The following is an 18,776-nucleotide window of genomic DNA, read 5'->3' as shown; positions in this document are numbered from 1 at the left end:
CTGACTGGCTCCGCCCACCAAATCGGCCCCTGAGGGGCCCCGCCCACCAAATCGGACCCAGAGGGGCCCCGCCCACGAAATCGGACCCAGAGTGGTCCTGCCCACCAAATCGGCCCCTGAGGGGCCCCGCCCACCAAATCGGCCCCTGAGGGGCCCCGCCCACCAAATCGGACCCAGAGGGGCCCCGCCCACGAAATCGGACCCAGAGTGGTCCTGCCCACCAAATCGGCCCCTGAGGGGCCCCGCCCACCAAATCGGCCCCTGAGGGGCTCCGCCCACCAAATCGGCCCCTGAGGGGCCCCGCCAACTAAATCGGACCCAGAGTGGCCCCGCCCACCAAATCGGCCCCTGAGGGGCCCCACCCACCAAATCGGACCCAGAGTGGCCCCGCCCACGAAATCGGACCCAGAGTGGTCCTGCTCACCAAATCGTCCCCTGAGGGGCCCGCTCACCAAATCGGCCCCTGAGGTGCCCCGCCCACCAAATCGGCCCCAGAGTGGCCCCGCCCACCAAATTGGCCCCTGAGGGGCCCCGCCCACCAAATCGGCCCCTGAGGGGCCCCGCCCACCAAATCAGCCCCTGAGGAGCCCCGCCCACCAAATCGGCACCTGAGGGGCCCCGCCCACCAAATCGGCCCCTGAGGGGCCCCGCCCACCAAATCGGCCCCTGAGTGACCCCGTCCACCAAATCAATCCCTGAGGTACCCCGCCCACAAAATCGGACCCAGAGTGACCCCGCCCACCAAATCGGCCTGAGGGGCCCCGCCCACCAAATCGGCCCCTGAGGGGCCCCTCCCACCAAATAGGCCCCTGAGGTGCCCCGCCCACCAAATCGGACCGAGTGGCCCCGCCCACAAAATCGTCCCCTGAGGGGCCCGCTCACCAAATCGGCCCCTGAGGTGCCCCGCCCACCAAATCGGCCCCAGAGTGGCCCCGCCCACCAAATTGGCCCCTGAGGGGCCCCGCCCACCAAATCGGCCCCTGAGGGGCCCCGCCCACCAAATCGGACCCAGAGTGGCTCCGCCCACCAAATCGGACCCAGAGTGACCCCTTCCACCAAATCAGACCCAGAGTGACCCCTTCCACCAAATCAGACCCAGAGTGACCCCTTCCACCAAATCGGACCCAGAGTGACCCCGCCCACCAAATCGGACCCAGAGTGACCCCACCCACCAAATCGGACCCTGAGGTGTCCAGCCCACCAAATCAGACCCTGAGGTGCCCAGCCCACCAAATCGGACCGAGTGACCCCACCCACCAAATTGGTCCCTAAGGTGCCCCGCCCACCAAATCGGACCCAGAGTGGCTCCGCCCACCGAATCGGACCCAGAGTGGCCGCGCCCACAGAATCGGACCAAAAGTGACCCCGCCCACCGAATCGGACCTAGATTTACCCCGCCCACAAAATCAGACCCAGATTGACCCAACCCACCAAATCGGACCGCCTGAGGGGCACCCAAGTGTGAAAGTCTTGCAGGGGCAGCCCGGGCACCATTCCAAAGCACTATCTGTAGTTCCTTCAGGAAATACCCATCTAGTTCTTCTTATTATTCAGTCCGCAATTAATGCGGCCCAAACCGCTGCACTCACAGACTCCAGTGAGGTGTCATTTCGAAGCCAGCGTTTCTGAGAGGTGTGCTAAGTATTTTTCGTGCCGATCGGATTTGTAGTTTTGGCGCAATTTGCATTTGAAAATATTGTCACAATGTGTTTCAATAGGGAAATTTTCCCATAAGGTATAATGGGCTGATTTCTGAGGCAATTTAAAAATAACTGCCAACTGCCACCTGGCTGATTAGCTCATTGATACGTGCAGTTAGACCCAGTTACTATGCCAACGCCTACGAACTCTTCATGACCCCACTAGGACACAGGTTTTGGCAGATAATATCAGCTCTTAAAGTGACCCGCCCACCAAATTGGCACCTGAGGTGCCCAGCCCAACAAATCGGAACCCGAGAGGCCCCGCCCATCAAATCGGACCCAGCGTGACCCCGCCCACCAAATCGGACCCAGCGTGACCCACCCACCAAATCGGACCCAGAGTGACCCCGCCCACCAAATCGGTTCCTGAGGTGCTCCGCCCACCAAATCGGACCCAGAGTGACCCCGCTCACCAAATCGGACCCTGAGTGACCCCGCCCACCAAATCTATCCCTGACTGGCTCCGCCCACCAAATCGGCCCCTGAGGGGCCCCGCCCACCAAATCGGACCCAGAGGGGCCCCGCCCACCAAATCGGACCCAGAGTGGTCCTGCCCACCAAATCGGCCCCTGAGGGGCCCCGCCCACCAAATCGGCCCCTGAGGGGCTCCGCCCACCAAATCGGACCCTGAGGGGCCCCGCCAACTAAATCGGACCCAGAGTGGCCCCGCCCACCAAATCGGCCCCTGAGGGGCCCCACCCACCAAATCGGACCCAGAGTGGCCCCACCCACCAAATCGGACCCAGAGTGGCCCCGCTCACCAAATCGTCCCCTGAGGGGCCCCGTCCACCAAATCAGCCCCTGAGGTGCCCCGCCCACCAAATCGATCCCTGAGGTACCCCGCCCACAAAATCGGACCCAGAGTGACCCCGCCCACCAAATCGGCCCCTGAGGGGCCCCGCCCACCAAATCGGCCCCTGAGGGGCCCCGCCCACCAAATCGGCCCCTGAGTGACCCCGTCCACCAAATCAATCCCTGAGGTACCCCGCCCATAAAATCAGACCCAGAGTGACCCCGCCCACCAAATCGGCCTGAGGGGCCCCGCCCACCAAATCGGCCCCTGAGGGGCCCCTCCCACCAAACAGGCCCCTGAGGTGCCCCGCCCACCAAATCGGACCGAGTGGCCCCGCCCACAAAATCGGCCCCTGAGGGGCCCCGCCCACCAAATCGGCCCCTGAGGGTCCCTGCCCACCAAATCGACTCCTGAGGGTCCCCACCCACCAAATCGACCCCTGAGGGTCCCCGCTCACCAAATTGGCTCCTGAGGGGCCCCGCCCACCAAATCGGTCCCTGAGGGTCCCCGCCCACCAAATCGGTCACTGAGGGTCCCCGCCCACCAAATCGGTCCCTGAGGGTCCCCGCCCACCAAATCGGACCCAGAGTGGCCTCGCCCACCAAATCGGACCCAGAGTGGCCCCGCCCACCAAATCGGACCCAGAGTGGCCCCGCCCACCAAATCAGACCCAGAGTGGCCCTGCCCACCAAATCGGAAGCAGAGTGGCCCCGCCCAACAAATCGGAAGCAGAGTGACCCCGCCCACCAAAAATGATCCCTGAGGTACCCCGTCCACCAAATCGGCCCCTGAGGTGCCCCACCCACCAAATCGGACCCAGAGTGGCTCCGCCCACCAAATCGGACCCAGAGTGGCCCCGCCCACCAAATTGGACCCAGAGTGGCCCCGCCCACCAAATTGGACCCAGAGGGGCCCCGCCCACCAAATCCTCAACCCTGAGGGGCACCCAAGTGTGAAAGTCTTGCAGGGGCAGCCCGGGCACCATTCCAAAGCACTATCTGTAGTTCCTTCAGGAAATACCCATCTAGTTCTTCTTATTATTCAGTCCGCAATTAATGCGGCCCAAACCGCTGCACTCACAGACTCCAGTGAGGTGTCATTTCGAAGCCAGCGTTTCTGAGAGGTGTGCTAAGTATTTTTCGTGCCGATCGGATTTGTAGTTTTGGCGCAATTTGCATTTGAAAATATTGTCACAATGTGTTTCAATAGGGAAATTTTCCCATAAGGTATAATGGGCTGATTTCTGAGGCAATTTAAAAATAACTGCCAACTGCCACCTGGCTGATTAGCTCATTGATACGTGCAGTCAGACCCAGTTACTATGCCAACGCCTACGAACTCTTCATGACCCCACTAGGACACAGGTTTTGGCAGATAATATCAGCTCTTAAAGTGACCCGCCCACCAAATTGGAACCTGAGGTGCCCAGCCCAACAAATCGGAACCCGAGAGGCCCCGCCCATCAAATCGGACCCAGTGTGACCCCGCCCACCAAATCGGACCCAGCGAGACCCACCCACCAAATCGGACCCAGAGTGACCCCGCCCACCAAATCGGTTCCTGAGGTGCTCCGCCCACCAAATCGGACCCAGAGTGACCCCGCTCACCGAATCGGACCCTGAGTGACCCCGCCCACCAAATCTATCCCTGACTGGCTCCGCCCACCAAATCGGCCCCTGAGGGGCCCCGCCCACCAAATCGGACCCAGAGGGGCCCCGCCCACGAAATCGGACCCAGAGTGGTCCTGCCCACCAAATCGGCCCCTGAGGGGCCCCGCCCACCAAATCGGCCCCTGAGGGGCCCCGCCCACCAAATCGGACCCAGAGGGGCCCCGCCCACGAAATCGGACCCAGAGTGGTCCTGCCCACCAAATCGGCCCCTGAGGGGCCCCGCCCACCAAATCGGCCCCTGAGGGGCTCCGCCCACCAAATCGGCCCCTGAGGGGCCCCGCCAACTAAATCGGACCCAGAGTGGCCCCGCCCACCAAATCGGCCCCTGAGGGGCCCCACCCACCAAATCGGACCCAGAGTGGCCCCGCCCACGAAATCGGACCCAGAGTGGTCCTGCTCACCAAATCGTCCCCTGAGGGGCCCGCTCACCAAATCGGCCCCTGAGGTGCCCCGCCCACCAAATCGGCCCCAGAGTGGCCCCGCCCACCAAATTGGCCCCTGAGGGGCCCCGCCCACCAAATCGGCCCCTGAGGGGCCCCGCCCACCAAATCAGCCCCTGAGGAGCCCCGCCCACCAAATCGGCACCTGAGGGGCCCCGCCCACCAAATCGGCCCCTGAGGGGCCCCGCCCACCAAATCGGCCCCTGAGTGACCCCGTCCACCAAATCAATCCCTGAGGTACCCCGCCCACAAAATCGGACCCAGAGTGACCCCGCCCACCAAATCGGCCTGAGGGGCCCCGCCCACCAAATCGGCCCCTGAGGGGCCCCTCCCACCAAATAGGCCCCTGAGGTGCCCCGCCCACCAAATCGGACCGAGTGGCCCCGCCCACAAAATCGTCCCCTGAGGGGCCCGCTCACCAAATCGGCCCCTGAGGTGCCCCGCCCACCAAATCGGCCCCAGAGTGGCCCCGCCCACCAAATTGGCCCCTGAGGGGCCCCGCCCACCAAATCGGCCCCTGAGGGGCCCCGCCCACCAAATCAGCCCCTGCCAAATCGGCCCCTGAGGGGCCCCGCCCACCAAATCAGCCCCTGAGGAGCCCCGCCCACCAAATCGGCACCTGAGGGGCCCCGCCCACCAAATCGGCCCCTGAGGGGCCCCGCCCACCAAATCGGCCCCTGAGTGACCCCTTCCACCAAATCAATCCCTGAGGTACCCCGCCCACAAAATCGGACCCAGAGTGACCCCGCCCACCAAATCGGCCTGAGGGGCCCCGCCCACCAAATCGGCCCCTGAGGGGCCCCTCCCACCAAATAGGCCCCTGAGGTGCCCCGCCCACCAAATCGGACCGAGTGGCCCCGCCCACAAAATCGGCCCCTGAGGGGCCCCGCCCACCAAATCGGCCCCTGAGGGTCCCTGCCCACCAAATCGACTCCTGAGGGTCCCCGCCCACCAAATCGACCCCTGAGGGTCCCCGCTCACCAAATTGGCTCCTGAGGGGCCCCGCCCACCAAATCGGTCCCTGAGGGTCCCCGCCCACCAAATCGGTCACTGAGGGTCCCCGCCCACCAAATCGGTCCCTGAGGGTCCCCGCCCACCAAATCGGACCCAGAGTGGCCTCGCCCACCAAATCGGACCCAGAGTGGCCCCGCCCACCAAATCGGACCCAGAGTGGCCCCGCCCACCAAATCGGACCCAGAGTGGCCCTGCCCACCAAATCGGAAGCAGAGTGGCCCCGCCCAACAAATCGGAAGCAGAGTGACCCCGCCCACCAAAAATGATCCCTGAGGTACCCCGTCCACCAAATCGGCCCCTGAGGTGCCCCGCCCACCAAATCAGACCCAGAGTGGCTCCGCCCACCAAATCGGACCCAGAGTGGCCCCGCCCACCAAATTGGACCCAGAGGGGCCCCGCCCACCAAATCCTCAACCCTGAGGGGCACCCAAGTGTGAAAGTCTTGCAGGGGCAGCCCGGGCACCATTCCAAAGCACTATCTGTAGTTCCTTCAGGAAATACCCATCTAGTTATTATTCAGTCCGCACGTAATGCGGCCCGAACCGCTTCACTCACAGACTCCAGTGAGGTGTTATTTCGAAGCCAGCGTCCCCAAGAGGTGTGCTAAGTATTTTTCGTGTCGATCGGATTTGTAGTTTTGGCGCAATTTGCGTTTGAAAAAAGTGTTTCAATGCATTTCAATAGGGAAATTTTCCCATACGTTTATAATGGGCCTGATTTCTGAGGCAATTTCTAAAAATAACTGGCAACTGCCACCTGGCTGATTAGCTCATTGATATGCGCAGTCAGACTTAGTTACTATGCCAACGCCTACGAACTCTACCAAGACACAGTTTTGCCAGATAATATCAACTCTTAAAGTGACCCGCCCACCAAATCGGATCCCGAGGTGCGCAGCCCACCAAATCGGACCCCTAGTGGCCTCGCCCACCAAATCAGACCCGGAGTGGCGCCGCCCGCCAAATCGGACCCAGAGTGACTCCGCCTGCCAAATCGGACCCGGAGTGGCGCCGCCCGCCAAATCGGACCCGGAGTGACGCCGCCCGCCAAATCGGACCCGGAGTGGCGCCGCCCGCCAAATCGGACCCAGGGTGGTGCCGCCCGCCAAATCGGACCCAGGGTGGCGCCGCCCGCCAAATCGGACCCAGGGTGGCGCCGCCCGCCAAATCGGACCCGGAGTGGCGCCGCCTGCCAAATCGGACCCGGAGTGGCACCGCCAACCAAATCAGACCCGGAGTGGCGCCGCCCGCCAAATCGGACTCGGAGTGGCGCCGCCCGCCAAATCGGACCCAGAGTGGCGCCGCCCGCCAAATCGGACTCGGAGTGGCGCCGCCCGCCAAATCGGACCCAGAGTGGCGCCGCCCTTCAAATCGGACCCAGAGTGGCGCCGCCCGCCAAATCGGACCCAGAGTGGCACCGCCCGCCAAATTGGACCCAGAGTGGTGCCGCCCGCCAAATCGGACCCAGAGTGGCCATGCCCGCCAAATTGGACTCAGAGTGGCGCCGCCCGCCAAATCAGACCCAGAGTGGCGCTGCCCGCCAAATCAGACCCAGAGTGGCGCTGCCCGCCAAATCGGACCTGGAGTGGCGCCGCCCTCCAAATCAGACCCGGAGTGGCGCCGCCCTCCAAATCAGACCCGGAGTGGCGCCGCCCGCCAAATCGGACCCGGAGTGGCCCCGCCCATCAAATCGGTCCTAGAGTGACCCCGCCCACCAAATCGGACCCAGAGTGACCCCGCCCACCAAATCGGACCCTGGGGTGCCCCGCCCACTAAATCAGACCCTGAGGTGCTCCGCCCACCTAATCGGACCCAGAGTGACCCCGCCCACCAAATCGGACCCAGAGTGACCCGCCCATCAAATCGGTCCCAGAGTGACCCCGCCCACCAAATCGGTCCCAGAGTGACCCCGCCCACCAAATCGGACCCAGAGTGACCCCACCCACCAAATCGAACCCTGAGTGACCCCGCCCACCAAATCGGACCCCGAGTGACCCCATCCACCAAATCGAACCCCGAGTGACCCCGCCAACCAAATTGGTCCCTGAGGTGCCCCGCCCTCCAAATCGGATCCAGAGTGGCTCTGCCCACCAAATTGGTCCCAAAGTGACCCCACCCACCAAATCGGACCCAGAGTGACACCGCCCACCAAATCGGACCCTGAGGTGCCCCGCCCACCAAATCAGACCCTGAGGTGCTCCACCCACCAAATCGGACCCAGAGTGACCACGCCCACCAAATCGGACCCAGAGTGACCCGCCCATCAAATCGGTCCCAGAGTGACCCCGCCCACCAAATCGGTCCCAGAGTGACCCCGCCCACCAAATCGGTTTCAGAGTGACCCCACCCACCAAATCGGACCCAGAGTGACCCCACCCACCAAATTGAACCCCGAGTGACCCCGCCCACCAAATCGGACCCCGAGTGACCCCATCCACCAAATCGAACCCCGAGTGACCCCGCCCACCAAATTGGTCCCTGAGGTGCCCCGCCCTCCAAATCGGATCCAGAGTGACACCGCCCACCAAATCGGACCCAGAGTGGCCTCAACCCTGAGGGGCTACAACTACCAAACCAGCGCCTGAGGGGCAACCAAGTGTGAAAGTCTTGCAGGGGCAGCCGGGCACCATTCCAAAGCACTATCTGTAGTTCCTTCAGGAAATACCCATCTAGTTCTTATTATTCAGTCCGCACGTAATGCGGCCCGAACCGCTAAACTCACAGACTCCAGTGAGGTGTCATTTCGAAGCTAGCGTTCCTGAGAGGTGTGCTAAGTATTTTTCGTGTCGATCGGATTTGTAGTTTTGGTGCAACTTGCATTTGAAAAAAGTGTCTCAATGCGTTTCAATAGGGAAATTTCCCCATACGTTTATAATGGGCCTGATTTCTGAGGCAATTTCTAAAAATAACTGCCAACTGCCACCTGGCTGATTAGCTCATTGATATGCGCAGTCAGACACAGTTACTATGCCAACGCCTATGAACTGTAGATGAGCCCACCAGCACAAACGTTTTGTCAGATAATATCAGCTCTTAAAGTGACAGTACAGCACAATTCCAAAGCACTATCTGTAGTCTTATTATTATTATTACTAGATGGTGGCCCGATTCTAACGCATCGGGTATTCTAGAATATGTATGTCCACGTAGTATATTGCACAGCCACGGAGTATACAGCGCAGAACCCCGCAGTATACAGCGCAGAGCCACGCAGTATACAGCGCAGAGCCCCGCAGTATACAGCGCAGAGCCGCGCAGTATACAGCGCAGAGACGCGCAGTATACAGCGCAGAGCCGCGCAGTATACAGCGCAGAGCCCCGCAGTATACAGCGCAGAGCCCCGCAGTATACAGCGCAGAGCCGCGCAGTATACAGCGCAGTCAGACCCAGTTACTATGCCAACGCCTACGAACTCTACATGAGCCCAGCACACAAGTTTTGTCAGATAATATCAGCTCTTAAAGTGATAGCACAGCACAATTCCAAAGCACTATCTGTAGTCATATTATAATTATTGCCCCGCTCACCAATTCGGACCCCGAGTGACAACGACCACCAAATCGGACAATGAGGTGCCCCGCCCACCAAATCAGACCCAGAGTGGCTCCGCCCACCAAATCGGACCCAGAGTGACCCCGCCCACCAAATCGGTCCCAGAGTGACCCCGCCCACCAAATCGGACCCAGAGTGACCCGGCCCACCAAATCGGACCCAGAGTGACCCGGGCCACCAAATCGGACCCAGAGTGACCCGGGCCACCAAATCGGACCCAGAGTGACCCGGGCCACGAAATCGGACCCAGAGTGACCCGGGCCACCAAATCGGACCCAGAGTGACCCGGGCCACCAAATCGGACCCAGAGTGACCCGGGCCACCAAATCGGACCCAGAGTGACCCGGGCCACCAAATCAGACCCAGAGTGACCAGGACCACCAAATCGGCCCCTGAGGGGCCCCGCCCACCAAATCGGACCCAGAGTGACCCGGGCCACCAAATCGGCCCCTGAGGGGCCCCGCCCACCAAATCGGACCCAGAGTGACCCGGGCCACCAAATTGGACCCAGAGTGACCCGGGCCACGAAATCGGACAAAGAGTGACCCGGCCCACCAAATCGGCCCCTGAGGGGCCCCGCCCACCAAATCGGACCCAGAGTGACCCGGGCCACCAAATCGGCCCCTGAGGGGCCCCGCCCACCAAATCGGACCCAGAGTGACCCGGGCCACCAAATCGGACCCAGAGTGACCCGGCCCACCAAATCGGACCCAGAGTGACCCGGCCCACCAAATCGGACCCAGAGTGACCCGGGCCACCAAATCGGCCCCTGAGGGGCCCCGCCCACCAAATCGGACCCAGAGTGACCCCGCCCACCAAATCGGACCCAGAGTGACCCGGCCCACCAAATCGGACCCAGAGTGACCCGGCCCACCAAATCGGACCCAGAGTGACCCGGCCCACCAAATCGGACCCAGAGTGACCCGGCCCACCAAATCGGACCCAGAGTGACCCGGGCCACCAAATCGGACCCAGAGTGACCCGGGCCACCAAATCGGACCCAGAGTGACCGGGGCCACCAAATCGGACCCAGAGTGACCGGGGCCACCAAATCGGACCCAGAGTGACGCGGCCCACCAAATCGGACCCAAAGTGGCCCGGCCCACCAAATCGGACCCAGAGTGGCCCGGCCCACCAAATCGGACCCATAGTGGCCCGGCCCACCAAACGGACCCAGAGTGACGCAGCCCACCATATCGGACCCAGAGTGGCTCCACCCACCAAATCGGACCCAGAGTGGCCCCGCCCACCAAATCCTCAACCCTGAGGGGCTACAACTACCAAACCAGCATCTGAGAGGCACCCAAGTGTGAAAGTCTTGCAGGGGCAGCCCGGGCACCATTCCAAAGCACTATCTGTAGTTCCTTCAGGAAATACCCATCTAGTTCTTATTATTATTATTCAGTCCGCACGTAATGCGGCCCGAACCGCTAAACTCACAGACTCCAGTGAGGTGTCATTTCGAAGCCAGCGTTCCTGAGAGGTGTGCTAAGTATTTTTCGTGTCGATCGGATTTGTAGTTTTGGCGCAATTTGCGTTTGAAAAAAAAAAAGTGTCTCAATGCATTTCAATAGGGAAATTTTCCAATACGTTTATAATGGGCCTGATTTCTGAGGCAATTTCTAAAAATAACTGCCACCTGGCTGATTACCTCATTGATATGCGCAGTGAGACCCAGTTACTATGCCAACGCCTATAAACTCTACCAGCCCACCAGGTCACAAGTTTTGTCAGATAATATCAGCTCTTAAAGTGACAGTACAGCACAATTACAAAGCACTATCTGTAGTCTTATCATTATTGCCCCGCTCACCAAATCGGACCCAGCCCACCAAATCGGACGAGAGTGCACCCGCTTGCCAAATCGGACCCAGAGTGCCCCCGCCCGCCAAATCGGACCCAGAGTGGCGCCGCCCGTCAAGTCGGACCCAGAGTGGCGCCGCCCGCCAAATCGGACCCAGAGTGGCGCCGCCCGCCAAATCGGACCCAGAGTGGCGCCGCCCGCCAAATCGGACCCAGAGTGGCGCCGCCCACCAAATCGGACCCAGAGTGGCGCCGCCCGCCAAATCGGACCCAGAGTGGCGCCGCCCGCCAAATCGGACCCAGAGTGGCGCCGCCCGCCAAATCGGACCCAGAGTGGCGCCGCCCGTCAAATCGGTACCAGAGTGGCGCCGCCCGCCAAATCGGACAGAGTTGCGCCGCCCGCCAAATCGGACCCAGAGAGGCGCCGCCCGCCAAATCGGACCCAGAGTGGCGCCGCCCGCAAAATCGGACCCAGAGTGGCGCCGCCCGCCAAATCGGACCCAGAGTGACCCGGGACGCCAAATCGGACCCAGAGTGACCCAGGCCGCCAAATCGGACCCAGAGTGACCCGGGCCGCCAAATCGGACCCAGAGTGGCGCCGCCCGCCAAATCGGACCCAGAGTGGCGCCGCCCACCAAATCGGACCCAGAGTGGCGCCGCCCGCCAAATCGGACCCAGAGTGGCGCCGCCCGCCAAATCGGACCCAGAGTGGCGCCGCCCGCCAAATCGGACCCAGAGTGGCGCCGCTCACCAAATCGGACCCAGAGTGACCCGGGCCGCCAAATCGGACCCAGAGTGGCGCCGCCCGCCAAATCGGACCCAGAGTGGCGCCGCCCACCAAATCGGACCCAGAGTGGCGCCGCCCGCCAAATCGGACCCAGAGTGACCCGGCCCGCCAAATCGGACCCAGAGTGACCCGGCCCGCCAAATCGGACCCAGAGTGACCCGGCCCGCCAAATCGGACCCAGAGTGACCCGGCCCGCCAAATCGGACCCAGAGTGACCCGGCCCGCCAAATCGGACCCAGAGTGACCCGGGCCACCAAATCGGACCCAGAGTGACCCGGGCCACCAAATCGGACCCAGAGTGACCCGGGCCACCAAATCGGACCCAGAGTGACCCGGGCCACCAAATCGGACCCAGAGTGACCCGGGCCACCAAATCGGACCCAGAGTGACCCCGCCCACCAAATCGGACCCTGGGGTGCCCCGCCCACTAAATCAGACCCTGAGGTGCTCCGCCCACCTAATCGGACCCAGAGTGACCCCGCCCACCAAATCGGACCCAGAGTGACCCGCCCATCAAATCGGTCCCAGAGTGACCCCGCCCACCAAATCGGTCCCAGAGTGACCCCGCCCACCAAATCGGACCCAGAGTGACCCCACCCACCAAATCGAACCCTGAGTGACCCCGCCCACCAAATCGGACCCCGAGTGACCCCATCCACCAAATCGAACCCCGAGTGACCCCACCAACCAAATTGGTCCCTGAGGTGCCCCGCCCTCCAAATCGGATCCAGAGTGGCTCTGCCCACCAAATTGGTCCCAAAGTGACCCCACCCACCAAATCGGACCCAGAGTGACACCGCCCACCAAATCGGACCCTGAGGTGCCCCGCCCACCAAATCAGACCCTGAGGTGCTCCACCCACCAAATCGGACCCAGAGTGACCACGCCCACCAAATCGGACCCAGAGTGACCCGCCCATCAAATCGGTCCCAGAGTGACCCCGCCCACCAAATCGGTCCCAGAGTGACCCCGCCCACCAAATCGGTTTCAGAGTGACCCCGCCCACCAAATCGGACCCAGAGTGACCCCACCCACCAAATTGAACCCCGAGTGACCCCGCCCACCAAATCGGACCCCGAGTGACCCCATCCACCAAATCGAACCCCGAGTGACCCCGCCCACCAAATTGGTCCCTGAGGTGCCCCGCCCTCCAAATCGGATCCAGAGTGACACCGCCCACCAAATCGGACCCAGAGTGGCCTCAACCCTGAGGGGCTACAACTACCAAACCAGCGCCTGAGGGGCAACCAAGTGTGAAAGTCTTGCAGGGGCAGCCGGGCACCATTCCAAAGCACTATCTGTAGTTCCTTCAGGAAATACCCATCTAGTTCTTATTATTCAGTCCGCACGTAATGCGGCCCGAACCGCTAAACTCACAGACTCCAGTGAGGTGTCATTTCGAAGCTAGCGTTCCTGAGAGGTGTGCTAAGTATTTTTCGTGTCGATCGGATTTGTAGTTTTGGTGCAACTTGCGTTTGAAAAAAGTGTCTCAATGCGTTTCAATAGGGAAATTTCCCCATACGTTTATAATGGGCCTGATTTCTGAGGCAATTTCTAAAAATAACTGCCAACTGCCACCTGGCTGATTAGCTCATTGATATGCGCAGTCAGACACAGTTACTATGCCAACGCCTATGAACTGTAGATGAGCCCACCAGCACAAACGTTTTGTCAGATAATATCAGCTCTTAAAGTGACAGTACAGCACAATTCCAAAGCACTATCTGTAGTCTTATTATTATTATTACTAGATGGTGGCCCGATTCTAACGCATCGGGAATTCTAGAATATGTATGTCCACGTAGTATATTGCACAGCCACGGAGTATACAGCGCAGAACCCCGCAGTATACAGCGCAGAGCCACGCAGTATACAGCGCAGAGCCCCGCAGTATACAGCGCAGAGCCGCGCAGTATACAGCGCAGAGACGCGCAGTATACAGCGCAGAGCCGCGCAGTATACAGCGCAGAGCCCCGCAGTATACAGCGCAGAGCCCCGCAGTATACAGCGCAGAGCCGCGCAGTATACAGCGCAGTCAGACCCAGTTACTATGCCAACGCCTACGAACTCTACATGAGCCCAGCACACAAGTTTTGTCAGATAATATCAGCTCTTAAAGTGATAGCACAGCACAATTCCAAAGCACTATCTGTAGTCATATTATAATTATTGCCCCGCTCACCAATTCGGACCCCGAGTGACAACGACCACCAAATCGGACCCTGAGGTGCCCCGCCCACCAAATCAGACCCAGAGTGGCTCCGCCCACCAAATCGGACCCAGAGTGACCCCGCCCACCAAATCGGTCCCAGAGTGACCCCGCCCACCAAATCGGACCCAGAGTGACCCGGCCCACCAAATCGGACCCAGAGTGACCCGGGCCACCAAATCGGACCCAGAGTGACCCGGGCCACCAAATCGGACCCAGAGTGACCCGGGCCACGAAATCGGACCCAGAGTGACCCGGGCCACCAAATCGGACCCAGAGTGACCCGGGCCACCAAATCGGACCCAGAGTGACCCGGGCCACCAAATCGGACCCAGAGTGACCCGGGCCACCAAATCAGACCCAGAGTGACCAGGACCACCAAATCGGCCCCTGAGGGGCCCCGCCCACCAAATCGGACCCAGAGTGACCCGGGCCACCAAATCGGCCCCTGAGGGGCCCCGCCCACCAAATCGGACCCAGAGTGACCCGGGCCACCAAATCGGACCCAGAGTGACCCGGGCCACCAAATCGGACAAAGAGTGACCCGGCCCACCAAATCGGCCCCTGAGGGGCCCCGCCCACCAAATCGGACCCAGAGTGACCCGGGCCACCAAATCGGCCCCTGAGGGGCCCCGCCCACCAAATCGGACCCAGAGTGACCCGGGCCACCAAATCGGACCCAGAGTGACCCGGCCCACCAAATCGGACCCAGAGTGACCCGGCCCACCAAATCGGACCCAGAGTGACCCGGGCCACCAAATCGGCCCCTGAGGGGCCCCGCCCACCAAATCGGACCCAGAGTGACCCCGCCCACCAAATCGGACCCAGAGTGACCCGGCCCACCAAATCGGACCCAGAGTGACCCGGCCCACCAAATCGGACCCAGAGTGACCCGGCCCACCAAATCGGACCCAGAGTGACCCGGCCCACCAAATCGGACCCAGAGTGACCCGGGCCACCAAATCGGACCCAGAGTGACCCGGGCCACCAAATCGGACCCAGAGTGACCGGGGCCACCAAATCGGACCCAGAGTGACCGGGGCCACCAAATCGGACCCAGAGTGACGCGGCCCACCAAATCGGACCCAAAGTGGCCCGGCCCACCAAATCGGACCCAGAGTGGCCCGGCCCACCAAATCGGACCCATAGTGGCCCGGCCCACCAAACGGACCCAGAGTGACGCAGCCCACCATATCGGACCCAGAGTGGCTCCACCCACCAAATCGGACCCAGAGTGGCCCCGCCCACCAAATCCTCAACCCTGAGGGGCTACAACTACCAAACCAGCATCTGAGAGGCACCCAAGTGTGAAAGTCTTGCAGGGGCAGCCCGGGCACCATTCCAAAGCACTATCTGTAGTTCCTTCAGGAAATACCCATCTAGTTCTTATTATTATTATTCAGTCCGCACGTAATGCGGCCCGAACCGCTAAACTCACAGACTCCAGTGAGGTGTCATTTCGAAGCCAGCGTTCCTGAGAGGTGTGCTAAGTATTTTTCGTGTCGATCGGATTTGTAGTTTTGGCGCAATTTGCGTTTGAAAAAAAAAAAGTGTCTCAATGCATTTCAATAGGGAAATTTTCCAATACGTTTATAATGGGCCTGATTTCTGAGGCAATTTCTAAAAATAACTGCCACCTGGCTGATTACCTCATTGATATGCGCAGTGAGACCCAGTTACTATGCCAACGCCTATAAACTCTACCAGCCCACCAGGTCACAAGTTTTGTCAGATAATATCAGCTCTTAAAGTGACAGTACAGCACAATTACAAAGCACTATCTGTAGTCTTATCATTATTGCCCCGCTCACCAAATCGGACCCAGCCCACCAAATCGGACGAGAGTGCCCCCGCTTGCCAAATCGGACCCAGAGTGCCCCCGCCCGCCAAATCGGACCCAGAGTGGCGCCGCCCGTCAAGTCGGACCCAGAGTGGCGCCGCCCGCCAAATCGGACCCAGAGTGGCGCCGCCCGCCAAATCGGACCCAGAGTGGCGCCGCCCGCCAAATCGGACCCAGAGTGGCGCCGCCCACCAAATCGGACCCAGAGTGGCGCCGCCCGCCAAATCGGACCCAGAGTGGCGCCGCCCACCAAATCGGACCCAGAGTGGCGCCGCCCGCCAAATCGGACCCAGAGTGGCGCCGCCCGTCAAATCGGTACCAGAGTGGCGCCGCACGCCAAATCGGACACAGAGTTGCGCCGCCCGCCAAATCGGACCCAGAGAGGCGCCGCCCGCCAAATCGGACCCAGAGTGGCGCCGCCCGCAAAATCGGACCCAGAGTGGCGCCGCCCGCCAAATCGGACCCAGAGTGACCCGGGACGCCAAATCGGACCCAGAGTGACCCAGGCCGCCAAATCGGACCCAGAGTGACCCGGGCCGCCAAATCGGACCCAGAGTGGCGCCGCCCGCCAAATCGGACCCAGAGTGGCGCCGCCCACCAAATCGGACCCAGAGTGGCGCCGCCCGCCAAATCGGACCCAGAGTGGCGCCGCCCGCCAAATCGGACCCAGAGTGGCGCCGCCCGCCAAATCGGACCCAGAGTGGCGCCGCTCACCAAATCAGACCCAGAGTGACCCGGGCCGCCAAATCGGACCCAGAGTGGCGCCGCCCGCCAAATCGGACCCAGAGTGGCGCCGCCCGCCAAATCGGACCCAGAGTGGCGCCGCCCGCCAAATCGGACCCAGAGTGACCCGGCCCGCCAAATCGGACCCAGAGTGACCCGGCCCGCCAAATCGGACCCAGAGTGACCCGGCCCGCCAAATCGGACCCAGAGTGACCCGGCCCGCCAAATCGGACCCAGAGTGACCCGGCCCGCCAAATCGGACCCAGAGTGACCCGGGCCACCAAATCGGACCCAGAGTGACCCGGGCCACCAAATCGGACCCAGAGTGACCCGGGCCACCAAATCGGACCCAGAGTGACCCGGGCCACCAAATCGGACCCAGAGTGACCCGGGCCACCAAATCGGACCCAGAGTGACCCGGGCCACCAAATCGGACCCAGAGTGACCCGGGCCACCAAATCGGACCCAGAGTGACCCGGGCCACCAAATCGGGCCCAGAGTGACCAGGGCCACCAAATCGGGCCCAGAGTGACCCGGGTTGACCAAATCGGGCCCAGAGTGACCCGGGCCACCAAATCGGGCCCAGAGTGACCCGGCCCGCCAAATCGGACCCAGAGTGACCCGGCCCGCCAAATCGGACCCAGAGTGACCCGGCCCGCCAAATCGGACCCAGAGTGACCCGGGCCACCAAATCGGACCCAGAGTGACCCGGCCCGCCAAATCGGACCCAGAGTGACCCGGCCCGCCAAATCGGACCCAGAGTGACCCGGCCCGCCAAATCGGACCCAGAGTGACCCGGTCCGCCAAATCGGACCCAGAGTGACCCGGCCCGCCAAATCGGACCCAGAGTGACCCGGGCCACCAAATCGGACCCAGAGTGACCCGGGCCACCAAATCGGACCCAGAGTGACCCGGGTCACCAAATCGGACCCAGAGTGACCCGGGCCACCAAATCGGACCCAGAGTGACCCGGGCCACCAAATCGGACCCAGAGTGACCCGGGCCACCAAATCGGACCCAGCGTGACCCACCCACCAAATCGGACCCAGAGTGACCCCGCCCACCAAATCGGTTCCTGAGGTGCTCCGCCCACCAAATCGGACCCAGAGTGACCCCGCTCACCAAATCGGACCCTGAGTGACCCCGCCCACCAAATCTATCCCTGACTGGCTCCGCCCACCAAATCGGCCCCTGAGGGGCCCCGCCCACCAAATCGGACCCAGAGGGGCCCCGCCCACGAAATCGGACCCAGAGTGGTCCTGCCCACCAAATCGGCCCCTGAGGGGCCCCGCCCACCAAATCGGCACCTGAGGGGCCCCGCCCACCAAATCGGCCCCTGAGGGGCCCCGCCCACCAAATCGGCCCCTGAGTGACCCCGTCCACCAAATCAATCCCTGAGGTACCCCGCCCACAAAATCGGACCCAGAGTGACCCCGCCCACCAAATCGGCCTGAGGGGCCCCGCCCACCAAATCGGCCCCTGAGGGGCCCCTCCCACCAAATAGGCCCCTGAGGTGCCCCACCCACCAAATCGGACCGAGTGGCCCCGCCCACAAAATCGGCCCCTGAGGGGCCCCGCCCACCAAATCGGCCCCTGAGGGTCCCTGCCCACCAAATCGACTCCTGAGGGTCCCCGCCCACCAAATCGACCCCTGAGGGTCCCCGCTCACCAAATTGGCTCCTGAGGGGCCCCGCCCACCAAATCGGTCCCTGAGGGTCCCCGCCCACCAAATCGGTCACTGAGGGTCCCCGCCCACCAAATCGGTCCCTGAGGGTCCCCGCCCACCAAATCGGACCCAGAGTGGCCTCGCCCACCAAATCGGACCCAGAGTGGCCCCGCCCACCAAATCGGACCCAGAGTGGCCCCGCCCACCAAATCGGACCCAGAGTGGCCCTGCCCACCAAATCGGAAGCAGAGTGGCCCCGCCCAACAAATCGGAAGCAGAGTGACCCCGCCCACCAAAAATGATCCCTGAGGTACCCCGTCCACCAAATCGGCCCCTGAGGTGCCCCGCCCACCAAATCAGACCCAGAGTGGCTCCGCCCACCAAATCGGACCCAGAGTGGCCCCGCCCACCAAATTGGACCCAGAGGGGCCCCGCCCACCAAATCCTCAACCCTGAGGGGCACCCAAGTGTGAAAGTCTTGCAGGGGCAGCCCGGGCACCATTCCAAAGCACTATCTGTAGTTCCTTCAGGAAATAACCATCTAGTTATTATTCAGTCCGCACGTAATGCGGCCCGA

This window comes from Ranitomeya variabilis, chromosome 1, assembly GCF_051348905.1.
Source record: "Ranitomeya variabilis isolate aRanVar5 chromosome 1, aRanVar5.hap1, whole genome shotgun sequence".
Classification (NCBI taxonomy): domain Eukaryota; kingdom Metazoa; phylum Chordata; class Amphibia; order Anura; family Dendrobatidae; genus Ranitomeya; species Ranitomeya variabilis.
Note: the sequence above shows the minus strand (reverse complement) of the source record.